The 13,680-nt window shown below is 45.0% G+C and overlaps 1 protein-coding gene across 1 annotated transcript in view; it reads right to left on the bottom strand.

Moving 5' to 3' along the window:
* The window catches only part of CD44 (CD44 molecule (IN blood group)), a 117,871-nt gene that overhangs the window by 51,519 nt on the left and 52,672 nt on the right, over window positions 1–13,680 (bottom strand). The gene's annotated exons all lie outside the window — the stretch shown is intronic.

Below are 13,680 nucleotides of genomic sequence, written 5' to 3'. Positions count from 1 at the left end.
TAGGAACACATCTAAAGGGATGCAGACCCAGAAGCTTTCATTGTTAGTGCTCTGCAGCTGCCACAGCTGATAGATAATAGGAACACTTCTAAAGGGATGCAGACCCAGCAGCTTTCATTGTTAGTGCTCTGCAGCTGCCACAGCTGATAGATAATAGGAACACATCTAAAGGGATGCAGACCCAGCAGCTTTCATTGTTAGTGCTCTGCAGCTGCCACAGCTGATAGATAATAGGAACACGTCTAAAGGGATGCAGACCCAGCAGCTTTCATTGTTAGTGCTCTGCAGCTGCCACAGCTGATAGATAATAGGAACACCTCTAAAGGGATGCAGGCCCAGCAGCTTTCCTCATTAGAGCCCTGCAGCTGCCACAGCTGATAGATAATAGGAACACGTCTAAAAGGATGCAGACCCAGCAGCTTTCATTGTTAGTGCTCTGCAGCTGCCACAGCTGATAGATAATAGGAACACGTCTAAAGGGATGCAGGCCCAGCAGCTTCCCTCATTTAGAGCTCTGCAGCTGCCACAGCTGACAGATAATTATAGAACCACTCCCATTAGACTCACTCAGAACAAGAGCGCAGAGGAACAAACAATGATTTCTTATGATTAACAAAAGGTAGGAATCTGCAACAAAGTTTGTTATAATCCTTGTAATGTACAGAGATCACCCAGAGGGGAATGTTTTTTTCTCAACAAAAGTGGAGTTACCCTTTAAAGATATTAAGACTTGGGTGTCACATTGTATGTTAATGAACTTATAAAAACTGTCCCTCAATCTGCCCCCTAATTGCACATCACCACTTTTTTTTACAATAGAATCTGCTTATAGAGTTCTAGGTAATTTCCTGCTCCAAAGAAACAACTGTAACGTTGAGAAGTTATTTTTGTAATTACTTTTAGGTATGCTCTGTGGATGGGGAGAACACATAAAAAATCTATGTTGGGGGATTTTCAAATTTGACTGCTAAGGTAGAAATAAACTTTAAAAGAACAAAGAAAAATTCCCAGCTCACTATCCAGCCAGCCTGCAACAAATTGAATTGTCCTATTCTCAATGAGCGTATTTTTAACCGCTTTAAGACCGGAAGATTTTACCCCATTCCTGACCAGGCCATATTTTGCGATTCAGCACTGTGTTACTTTAACGTACAATTGTGCAATCGTGCGACGCTGTACCCAAATTAAATTTATGTCCTTTTTTCCCCCACAAATAGAGCTTTCTTTTGGTGGTATTTGATCACCTCTGCGATTTTTACTTTTTACACTATGAACAAAAAAAGAGCGACAATTTAAAAATAAAATAACAATATTTTTCACATTTTTTTATATGAAATTCCCCACAAAAAAAATTTAAAAATCTAAATTTTTTAACATTTTAGGCCAATTTGTTTTCTGCTACATATGTTTGGTACAAAAAAATCGCAATAAGCGCATTTTGATTGGTTTGCGCAAAAGTTATCGCAGCTACTAACTACGGGAAATTTATGTCATTTTTATTGTTTTTTTATTTTTAAACTAGTAATGGCGGCGATCTGCATTTTATTTTGCGGGAGAGCGACAATTTAAAAATAAAATAATATTTTCCACATTTTTTTATATGAAATTCCCACAAAAAAAAATTAAAAATCTAAATTTTTTAACATTTTAGGCCAATTTGTTTTCTGCTACATATGTTTGGTACAAAAAAAATCGCAATAAGCGTATTTTGATTGGTTTGCGCAAAAGTTATCGCAGCTACTAACTACGGGAAATTTATGTCATTTTTGTTGTTTTTTTTTTTTAACGAGTAATGGTGGCGATCTGTGATTTTTTTTGCGGGACTGCGACATTGCGGCGGACAGATCGGACCCCTAACTGACATTTTTGACACTATTGGGGGTACCAGTGACATTACTACAGTAATCAGTGCTATAAATATGCACCGTTACTGTAATAATGACACTGGCAGGGAAGGGGTTAACTTTATTGGTGATCAAGGGGTTAAATATATGCCTGGTGCTTACTGACGTGTGTGGGGGGAGGGGACTGTGTGACACAGGGACAGATCGCAGGTTCAGCTATGCTGAATCCTGTGATCTGTCCCTGCCTGTCACAGAGGAGATCCGCCTGCTTTGTTTACACAAGCGGGCGGATCTCCTCACTCGATCCCCAACGATCGGGGAGGAGCAGCGGTGATCACCGCCTCTCCTCCCCTGGCCCGACTCCCGCTGTGTCCGTGTGAGACACAGCGGGAGCGAGCCTCCGGCGGCGCGCGTGCGCCGCCCACAGGAGGAGGAGTCCAGCGACGTAGGTCGACGTCGCTGGACGATAACGAGCCACTTTGCCGCAGTACGCTCCAAGTGGTTGAACCAAGCTAAATTTCCAGACTGCGTGGGTTATATCATCTAAATGTTTGGGATTATCATTTTATCTGTAATTTCTTTTATTCCTGTTGCTGGATTCATTAATGCTCTAGGTTATTTTCCATTCTATACTGCAGGTTCCATCACAATGGAATTTTACTGTAATTAATAGTAAGTATATATATTTTTAATTCCTCTTACTGGATTAATAATTAGCCTACATTATTTTTCCAGCACAATGCAATCTAACTGTAAAACCCCCATCTGCAGCTGTGTATTACTGAGAACCGGATGAGTCATGCTTGGAGTAATAAGGAGGGGAAACCTACAGCAAACAACACGCTGCGTTCCGGTGACCTATTATTTGCGAAATTGCGCATAGTATCCACACATTGGGACACTATGACTGCGTCCTTCAGGCCTGAGCGGTTTATATGAGAAGACAAGGAATACAAGTTTACCTACAGGCAATCTGTAATGTAAATCCTCAGAAAAAAGGATAATTCTATGTATATATCATTATTCTGGATCACTTCACATTTCTTTAACCACTTAAGCCCCGGAAGATTTTACCCCCTTCCTGACCAGGGCCTATTTTGCGATTCGGCAGTGCGTGACTTTAACGGACAATTGCGCGGTCGTGCGGCGCTGTACCAAAACTAATTTGACATCCTTTTTTTCCCACAAACAGAGCTTTCTTTTGGTGGTATTTGATCACCTGTGCGATTTTTTTGATCATGCGCTATAAACAAAAAAAGAGCGTAAATCAGCGTTAATTTCGTCGACTAAAACGATTTCGTCGACTAAGACAATTCAGATGACTAAAATACGACTAAAACTAAAATGGCATTTTAGTCTTAAGACTAAAATACGACTAAAACTAAAATGGCATTTTAGTCAAAAGACTATAACTAAAACTAAATCGAAATTTGCTGCCAAAAATTAACACTGGTGCATGCTCAAAGCATAAATAATAACATATTAGATTTTTCACTCCAGGACCAGCAGTAGTATATATAATGAGTTTGTAAATTGTAGAGAAATGCTTAAATAATGCATTACAAATTACAATTGAACTAAGTCCATTCCATTATAGATGACTAAAATTAGTTTTAGTCGACTAAAATGTAGGGCGTTTTAGTCGACTAAAATGTAGGGCGTTTTAGTCGACTAAAATATACTGGAGTTTTAGTCGACTAAATACGACTAAAACTAAAACACTTGCAGAAGACTAAAATAGGACTAAAACTAAAATGCCATTTTAGTCCTAAGACTAAGACTAAAACTAAATTGAAATTTGCTGCCAAAATTAACACTGGCGTAAATTTTGCAAAAATAACAATATTTTTAAATTTTTTATATGATATGAAATTCCCCCCAAAAAATGTAAAAATCTAAATTTTTAAACATTTTTGGCCAATTTGTTTTCTGCTACATAATTGGTAAAAAAAAAAATCGCAAAAAGCGTATTTTGATTGGTTTGTGCAAAAGTTATTGCGTTTACTAACTAAGGGAAAGATTTTTGATGTTTTTTTTTTTTTTTAACGAGTAATGGAGGCGATCTGCGATTTTTTTTGCGGGACTGCGACATTGCGGCGGACAGATCGGACCCTTGACTAACATTTTTGACACTTTTGGGGTTACCAGTGACATTATTGCAGTAATCAGTGCTATACATATGCACTGTTACTGTAAAAATGACACTGGCAGTGAAGGGGCTAACTTTTTTTGAGAGGGAGGGGTTAAGTGTGTCCCTAGGGGCGTGTTTCTAACTGTGATTGGATGTGGCTACTGGTGTAAGAGCAGAGATCAACGGTCCTACATAGTAGAACCGTCTGATCTCCATTCTTACACAGGGGAGAATGACAGGCGGCTTTGTTTACATTAGCCGCCTGCCTTTCTCCCGATGTAACGGACATCAAGTCATCGTTGGCTGGCTTCTTCTTCCTTGCTCTTTGCTGGCCTACTGATGACATTGTGCTAGACCTAGGGCATAGTTGCCAACATTTGAGAAAAAATTCCAGGGACACTTTGCAGCACAGCTATCAATTACTGACACCCACTTCCCTGAAGCTCCACCCACTACGCATAATTAAACGTATCATCCGATTATAGGGTCTACTCAATAAAGATCAGGCCTGCAGATGTAGGCGCAGCCTAAGCGGAGGGCCCACATGACTGGGTTTGACAGTCTAGGCCAGTGATGGCGAACCTTGGCACCCCAGATGTTTTGGAACTACATTTCCCATGATGCTCAAATACACTACAGAGTGCCTGAGCATCATGGGAAACGTAGTTCCAAAACATCTGGGGTACCAAGGTTTGCCATCACTGGTCTAGGCTAAGCAGAAAAAGGGTTAATTGTAAGGTGTAGCTAAAATAGATAGGCCTTACCTGATTAGTTGAGGATAGGATGGGGCAGGGTGGGGCAATGGTGGTCTCTTGGTGGTAGGTGGTACTCAGGGCACCATTTGGCATGGGACAGTGCAGGGAAAGATTCTCCCGCCCGCTCACCCTCAGTTTTTTGTTACCGTTGGAGGGCGTCTCCGTTTTTTCATAAGGTCGGGGCAGTTTTTTGTTGTAGCAGCAGGCAGAGTTCAATGGGTTTTGAAGGCAGGGGATGGCTACGTTCTTTGGAGAACGAGGGGTTGGGGCCCATCTTCGGTATGGGTGTACCTGCCCTGTTAAGTGTCAGAAGTGTCATGATTGGTTGATTATTTGGCTGTATCGGCTGGTGTATTGGCATGGCGCTGCCGAGAACGAGTGTCTTTAATTTAAAAATGGCGTCCGTCTGCGCCATTACGTAACTGCCTGCCCGGCCGAGCTTGTACGAGCTTTTCCGAGCACGGGAGGCGTCGGAATGGAGCATGCACCATTACGATGTCGGTCCGTAACCATTTTTTTTATGGGCACCGGCTACCCGTAACAGGCATTTACGACAGCCCAATTAACGGGCTGGGATAATGTAAATTACCCGGGACAGGCTCCTATTTGCCGGGACTGTCCTGGCAAAAACGGGACAGTTGGCAAGTATGCTAGTGTATGCGCCATATCTGGGTTGGCTTCTTATTGAACAAAAACAAGTCACCCAAAATCTTGAATGTACTGTAATGAGACCTAGAGAGCAGCATATGTGATCTGGGGGGGCTTATTGTTCACTAACGTGCCGTCCCAGATCTCATACTGTACATGCATCTGGGAGGCCAAGGCTAATGCCTTGTACACACGATCAGATAAACGGACGACTTATCGGTGGCGTTTTGTTGCATGATACTAAAATTGAATTCAAAAATGCGCACTAAACGTATGTTTTTTTTTCCGTATGATTCTGGAAAAACTTCCTGCTTGCGTAGCTACGTTTCGGATAGTGCAAAACAAAAACACTGGCGGCCAGGCTTTTCTGCATTATTCAGAGCCGCCTGCCCCATGCATCCGAGTCCCCGCTGCTGAGTGCAGGCGCGCGACCGATGTAGAGCTACGTCGTTTGGCGCAGGAGGGCCGCACGGCCGCAGTAAAAAGGTGGCAGGCGGTCGGGAAGAGGTTAAGGCTTTTCTATGCAATGTACTGAATACTGCATCCACATGGAGAGCAATGGTCCTTCTCTACAGCATGCTGGTAGGGGGAAGGCTTTTCTACTCATCTGGAGCTGCTTTCCAAAGATAATATTGGAAGAAATTGTAAGACTTTTCTGTTGGGATTTAAATAGAAAAAAAAAATAGAATATGAATAAAGAAAAGATAAATATGTAAACCTTGGCACACTGCCCAAATCTCATTGCTAATTGGCTCTGCTGTTTATGTATCTAACTCTGCATCTGCCGTATATACAGAAGCAGTAGATAGTATGTTCCTGATTTATAAAATAAATTATATCTATATATACTTCCCAGATGCTGCGTGATCTAACTTTTTTTTTTTTTCTTTTAATAGATACAATTCATAATTACTCCTAAAGACTTAAATGGGCGTTTAAAGCGTGACTTTTGTTGAGAAAAAAACATTCCCCTCTGGGTGATCTCTGTACATTACAAGGATTCTAACAAACTTTGTTGCAGATTTCTACCTTTTGTTACTCTGAAGAAATCATTGTTTGTTCCTCTGTGCTGCTGAGTGAGTCTAATAGGAGTGGTTTCATAATTATCAATCAGCTGTGACAGCTGCAGGGCTCTAATGAGCAAATCTGCTGGGCCTGCATCCCTTTAATCTGGATACACATCATAACATTTTTGTTGGTAGATTTCCATTAGATTTACCTTCAAATATGTAGTGCAAGGGCCTGCCTGATTGCACACAAATTGAAAGTGTTTAGGTCTGACCTCATATTATATGGTTTTGTTAAGTCTGAAGGAGAAAATCTAAAGAAAATTGTATAGTGTGTATCCAGCTTAAGACGTGTTCCTATTGGGATTATGTCACCAAAAATTACATTTATGTTGCAGGGGATGCCAGAAATCTGACTTGTATCAAATGCAGTGCATTTTTTCTGGGAAAAATGGTGAGCCAATCACACAAGCAGGAAATGATGTTTCTGGGGGTGTGGTCAGTATACATTCTGTGTACAGAACAGCTCCTGGCGGCCATATTGCATTGCATTTTCAGAAAATCACAACAGCTGCAGATTGAAAAGGAAAGGTCATTTTAATAACATTCAATTACAATATGAATTGTGTCACAATTGTATACGCTATATTGTTTTTCCTTTATTTGCTGATCCCCCCCCCCCCCATGGAAGTGGAATTACCCTTTAAGTATGCCCATATATGTATCACACCCATTCTTATATTACAATGCTGTGGATGTTGTAATCCAGTTATATAAAATATCACATGCAGATTACGCGGCTGATTTTTGCCCCACCAAAGTGGAGTTACCCTTTAAAATACATTTTCTGGATAAGGTATTTTTACTGAATATCTGTTGTTTCTGCTCCAGCATTTTTTTTTTTTTTTTTCCCAAACAAGATTTATTGAAAAAATATTTTTTTGCATACAATACAGAAATATATAAAGCATAATTGCATACATTCAATGCCTGCCTAGGAGCTAATAGTGCCCAAAGTCAAGGAAGGCTGTATGTATCAAGCAACTGATAATGAACATCAAATAACTGGGTTAGGCCCCTTTTTACATGGGCGGTGCGCCTGGTGGACTCTGTTTTACTCAGCGGGGATTGATCCCCGCTGAGAAGGCGGATGACAGCTCTGTCTCAGCTTACTTTGCAGAGACAGACCTGTCAGATCCCCCCTCTCCTCTATGGGAGATCGGATGATAACGGACCGCCTATCTGTTTTCATCCGATGTTATTTGATCCGATCCTCCAGACGGATGGAAAATAGGGTTTTCATCTGTCCGGATTTCACGGATCGGATTGGATAGCAGCGGGTGTCAGCAGACAAGTCACCGCTGACATCCGCTGCTCCATAGAGGTACATGGAGCATCCGATCAGGTCTGCCTGAAAAACTGACAGGCGGACGGGATTGGAAAGCCCGTGTAAAAAGGAGCCTTAAGCTCAAACCAGTAGGTACGAAATAGGCAGGGGAGGACAGGGCCAGGGGGCAGGGGGGCAATTGCCCTCTGGGCCTCTCTAATGCTCCATAAAAAGGCTGCACTGCTTCTGCCACAGACTTGCCTAAAGGATTCCTGGTTAAAAAAAAGTAAAAAGTCCCTGCCACTGACCTGCTTTATACGGATTTAAGACAAGGACAGAGCTCAGGCCCCACCCCCCAGCATGGATGGTGTAAACTGTGTCTGAGCAGAGGCCGGTTCCATGCCCCACTGGAGCCCCAACCGAGCTATCCCAGCTCCCCTTAACCATCCCCTGCTGGCCAGGAGGGGAACCCAATTTTGGCCTATGAGTAGAGAGTACCTGGAGTAGAGCTTCAGCCTGGAAGGTGGAGGCTGGAAAGCGGCGGAGTGGGAGGGGGGCCAAGTCACTGCAACATGGGCCTCTGGCTTGTACTTGTCCCCTGGGCAAAAAGTTGCCAATTAGCCCCTGTAAATAGGGTATTTGAAGGAAGAGCGGAAAAAAAAATGGGGGGGGGAGTGGGAAGGGCGTTACGAAGCAAGCACAAAATGTGTTTAGTTGGGTTAGGAGGGTTTGTCGGGGGAATAAAAAGTGCAAATAGGATATTTTATATAATGGCCTTTTCTGGCCCGGCCAAACTGTCCCAGCTCCCCCCAGCCTCCCCCTGCTGGCCAGGTCGGGAACCGGGATTCAGCCGGTAAATAGAGAGTATCTGGAGCAGGACTTCAGCTTGGAATGGGGGCCAGGAGGAGGATCGGGAGAGTGGGAGGAGAGCTGAGGGAAAGTGGGTGGGGTGCCAAGTCGCTGCACCATGGACCTCTGGTTTGTACTTGCCCCCTGGGCTGAAAGTTGCCAGTCTGCCCCTGAATGTAGCCCTCCTAACTGGGAATAAATCTCTTTAAAGAGGGGGCTACCAATATTTAGCAATGTTTTACACAACAATATCCCATTAAGTGGAGATGTACTGTACTCGAGGTGCTGATCCTCATCACTCCTCTGTGTCACTGTTTATTGTCTATGTTTTATTAGCTCTGCTGCAGAACTGTTTGGCGGGAGTCTTTGGGTACATAGTTCTCTCTGTTCTGAGAATCAGGAGGTGTAGCTTGCCTTTCCTGCACAGATCAGGTACATTCCATATAAACATTAAAAAGTGTTTATAAACCCGAATTCTATTTTCAATATGTTTGGCATCAGCCATCCAAAAAGCGGGCTGCACACCAAAGACATTCAACTCCAGCCAAGGTAATAAAAGCACAACCTTTACCCCCACCCAAAGCCATACCCATAATATGTTTTACCCAAATCTTGGGGAATGATTAAGCCCTGCTATGGGTGAAACATGTTGGGGACATGACTTTGGGTGGAGGTGAGCCGTGTGCTGTCATTGCATTAAACCATGGCTGGAACGTCTTCTGTGTGTAGCATGTTATTTGGATCAGTGCCACATTAAAGCGGAGTTCCAGCCTCAAAATCGACAAAATCGATTTTGGGCCATCCGCTTGCTCTAGGTCACCTGAAAACAAATGGATAATTATTATATAAATAGATTTTTTTTTTGTTTACTTACCTTGTTTTTGAAGAAAGTATACTCACCTTTATTCCACTTCCTCCCTCTGCGGCCGCGGCCCGCGCCGTCACTTTCTCCTTGCATTGATTCCTGGGAGCTGAATGTCATCGCTCCCAGAAATCAATGCGCCTGCACCGGCCCCGCTCGTCAGTTCCGGTGAAGGCGCGTCATTCCCTGCTAAACAGCTTCTGGGCATGGCCAGAAGTTATGGAGGGATGACGCGCCCGCACCGGAAGTGACAAGCAGGGCCGGTGCAGGCGCATTCGGGGAGAAGAGGATGCAGTAGAGGACGTGCTGGCTTCAGCTGCCCACATCCGAGATGGCAGCGCTGGAGAAGAAATTTTCAACGTAAGTATTTCTTCTTGCAGGTAAGTGTGACCCGGGACAGTTCAGAGGCTATCCATTGTGGAATGTACTAGCCCTGACTGTCCCGGGGGTATTTTTATCTAAATTTCACCACCGAGGCCGGAACTCCGCTTTAAGAGCATTAAAGGGCCCCGGGCAATGCAGTGCACTGGGGCCCTGCCTACACAATCACCCACGAGAATAAAAATGCAAATTATCGATAAGACAATATTTATTGGTACAGCAGTGCCAGGCTAATGACAGCTTCCAAGTTCGGCGGCTGGGTCCGGTGAACACACACACGGACGGGAGTCCTGTGTGTGCCTGGTCCCGTGGAAGCGGACAGGCATTCCTGCAGTTGTGGGCCCTCCATGGCCCAAGTGGCCTGAAAGCAGTGCAGGGCCGACAGGCACTTGCCACCTGCTAATTTCGGCACAGGATGCACACGGGAATCAGGAATAATGCTTGGCTGGGGCTTGGTCCCTGCCTAGCGTGCCCATTCGGTAAGATGGCCCTGATATGGATGGTGGAATATACAGTAGTAGAGCATGAGTGGACTCCAGGACCTTGGCACCAGACTGACTGCAGGGAATCAAGAAGGATACAGGCTGGCCTGTGAGTGGCGGTGAAAGGGGCTGGGTTCGTCTAACATGTTTGGCATCAGATCACATACAGTAAAGCTGCACAATTAAATGTTAAAAAATCGTGATCTTGATTCAATCTCCCTCACAACCTTAATCCAGCATTTCCACGATTCATGTAACAAGGGCAGTGCAGTTTCTTTGCTCACAGCTGTAAAAAAAAAAAAAAAGCAGACGGCAATGTTTATCAACAACATTACTTAGCCCAGCCTTTCTTAACCCTTTTAAGCACAGAGGAACCCTTGAAACAACGTTCCAGTCTCAGGGAACCCCTGCTATATCTATAACTCATGATACAATAGTGTGATGGTCAGAGGGAAGAATACTCCTTACATTGGTGGTTAGTGGGAAGAATTACCTCCTTACAGATAGCTGAAGATCAATGGTGTCAGTGGGAACTTATCCGAGAGGAAGAATTTGCTCTTTGCTCAAGGAACCCCTACAACCTCTGGAGGAACCCTAGAGTTCCATGGAACCCTAGTTGAGAAACCCTGGCTTAGCAACTGAAAGAGAGATAAAAAGAAACATTGTATCCTTCTGTGCTTTTAGAGATCAAAGGGATGAACTTTGGTCTGTAAATGAGGTCAGTTTAGTCATTTAAAGACTTAGGACCCTTTCACATGATCAGACGGATCGGGTCCACCTGTGCGTTTTTTTAGGCGGACCCGATCCGTCTGATCATGTGAAAGGGCCCTAAGTCTTTAAATGGCTAAACTGACCTCATTTACAGACCGAAGTTCATCCCTTTGATCTCTAAAAGCACAGAAGGATACAATGTTTCTGGGCCACCCATTCTCCTCTATGAGGAGGCGGATGTCAGCGGACGTGTGTCTGCTGACACCTGCCTGGCAACTGATCCGAGAAGATCCGCCGAAAACGGACATATGGCAATACGTTCGCCATCCATCCAGCGGGTCGGATCAGATGGGATCAGATGAAAATAGACAGGTTGTCCGTATTCATCCGATCGCCCCATAGAGGAGAGCTGGACTCTTACAGGTCCGTCTCTGCAAAGTAAGCGAAGACGCACCTGTTTTCTGTCTGCTTAGCGGGGATCAGCGGATCGATCTACACTGAGCAAGCGGAGTCTGTCAAAAGGGATCCGCCCAATGTAAAAGGGGCCTAAGTCTTTTTCTGACACTTGTTGCTTACAAGTTAAAATCAGTACTGTGATCTTTATTCGAAGCATATCAAGGATCGTGCAGCTCTAACATACAGTATATACAGTATCTTTTGAGTTTCCTTAACCACTTACCGCAAAGTGACGTAGGACTAAGTCGGAAAATTATACCAGGATGATGCCTCTAGCTAGAGACATCATCCCGGTACCCTGGTTTACAACCGACGGTCGGCTTTCCGTCAGTAATGACCGATGCGGCTCGGGAGCTGCTCGATCGTTACCCGGGTGAGCAGTAGTGTGGACCGGGACAGAGGGGAATGTTTTGTTCCTCAACAAAGGTGGAGCTACGCTTTATTCTCTTGTCTATTATGTAATACATATGTTCATTAGCAAGGAGTTTGGGCTTTAATGCCCACACACCACACAAATGCATCCATGATGGTTTAGGTGTTTGTGCGGAGATCCGGCTTACTACACTCTCCAAGCACAGTGACCAAGCTGTCACATACAGCTCCCAGTCTCTGGTTATGATCGGGAACCAGTGGGATGGGCTTCTAATGTTTGGGCTTCCAATCATGTGACCGCCAATCACAGTGATCATATGAGCAAAAAGTCCACCCTGTCCCCAGTAAAAGGGCCCTCAGGAAAGGGTTAAAAAGATGTGACATTGTTTATGTTCTCTTTCTGGATGTACCGAAACTCCATCTCACCATCACCATCACCAACATCTGCACTCAGACCAGAAAGTCTCTGAAGCTGTTTTGTATTCCTCTGAGACTCAGGCGGTTAAAAATATCTTTTCATTTACAGAAGAAAGCCACAATTAATGACCTGACACCGCAGTCTGTCTCAGGACACACGGCATAGCAACCGTCTCTTAGCAGATGTGCTTAGAGCCAACCGCGGGAAGCCGTTACCAGCAAACTCAAAGAAATGTTACAATGTAAACTTAAAAGGAAGGAAGCTGATAGATTCTGGGCTGTGTGGAATCTGTTTGGAACTAGAGCAGTTTCAAAGTCTTCCCTTCTAGCCTTTGAAGAACCACAAGTTCCAGCATCCCTGCTAGCCAGCCTCAACACAGATCAGCCATTCTCAACCAGGGTTCTAAAAAGGATCCTTCAGAGGTTACTAAGTGTTCTTAGAGCAAGAGACAGGTTGACAAGCAGGGTTCCATGGAACCGTAAGGGTTCTTTAGGGTAATAGGGGTTCGTTAAGCAAAAGACAGGTTCTCAGCCAGAGTTTCATTGAACCTTAAGAGCAGTGGCGGCTGGTGCTCAAAATTTTTGGGGGGGCGCAAACAGAAAAATGAGTGACCAGCGTGCCCCCAATCAATACAGAGTGCCACAGCATGCCCCATCAATACAGAATGCCCTAGCATGCCCCCATCAATGCAGAATGCCACAGCATTGCCACAGCATGCCCCCCAATCAATGCAGAATGCCACAGCGTGCCCCCAATCAATGCAGAGTGCCACAGCGTGCCCCCAATCAATGCAGAGCGCCACAGCGTGCCCCCCAATCAATGCAGAGTGCCACAGCATCGTTCCCCAATCATTGCAGAGCGCCACATCATTGTCCCCAATCAATGCAGAGCGCCACAGCATCGTCCCCAATCATTGCAGAGCACCACAGCATTGTCCCCAATCAATGCAGAGCGCCACAGTATTGTCCCCAATAATTGCAGAGCGCCACAGCATTGTCCCCAATCAATGCAGAGCGCCACAGCATTGTCCCCAATCATTGCAGAGTGCCACAGCATTGTCCCAATCATTGCAGAGCGCCACAGCGTGCCTCCCTCAATGCAGTGTTTCCTCCCCCCCCCCCCAGACCAATGCACTTACCTGGCGGCGGCTTCCTCTTCAGTCCCGGCGGCGGCGGCTTTTCCTCTCTCTGTCCCCCGGCGCGTCTCCACGAGTACTTCCGGTCCCGCCTCCTCCTCGGCCAATGGCAAGGGGTTTGCCTTGCGGCCAATCAGGAAGAGCGTATCGGATGCGCTTCCTGATTGGCCAGGAGGAGGATCGGTGTGGCAATAGCAAACTTTCATTCGCTATTGTCACACAATGGGTGGAGTCGGGACGCACTGCTCTGCGCCCCGGCTCCACCCTTTGCATCGCCCTATTAGAGCCTCTGGCTCTAATCA

This window comes from Pelophylax lessonae (genome assembly GCF_965119305.1).
Source record: "Pelophylax lessonae genome assembly, chromosome: 10".
Taxonomy (NCBI): domain Eukaryota; kingdom Metazoa; phylum Chordata; class Amphibia; order Anura; family Ranidae; genus Pelophylax; species Pelophylax lessonae.
The sequence above is the reverse complement of the archived record's forward strand: the minus strand, read 5'-3'. Positions and strand labels throughout refer to the sequence as shown.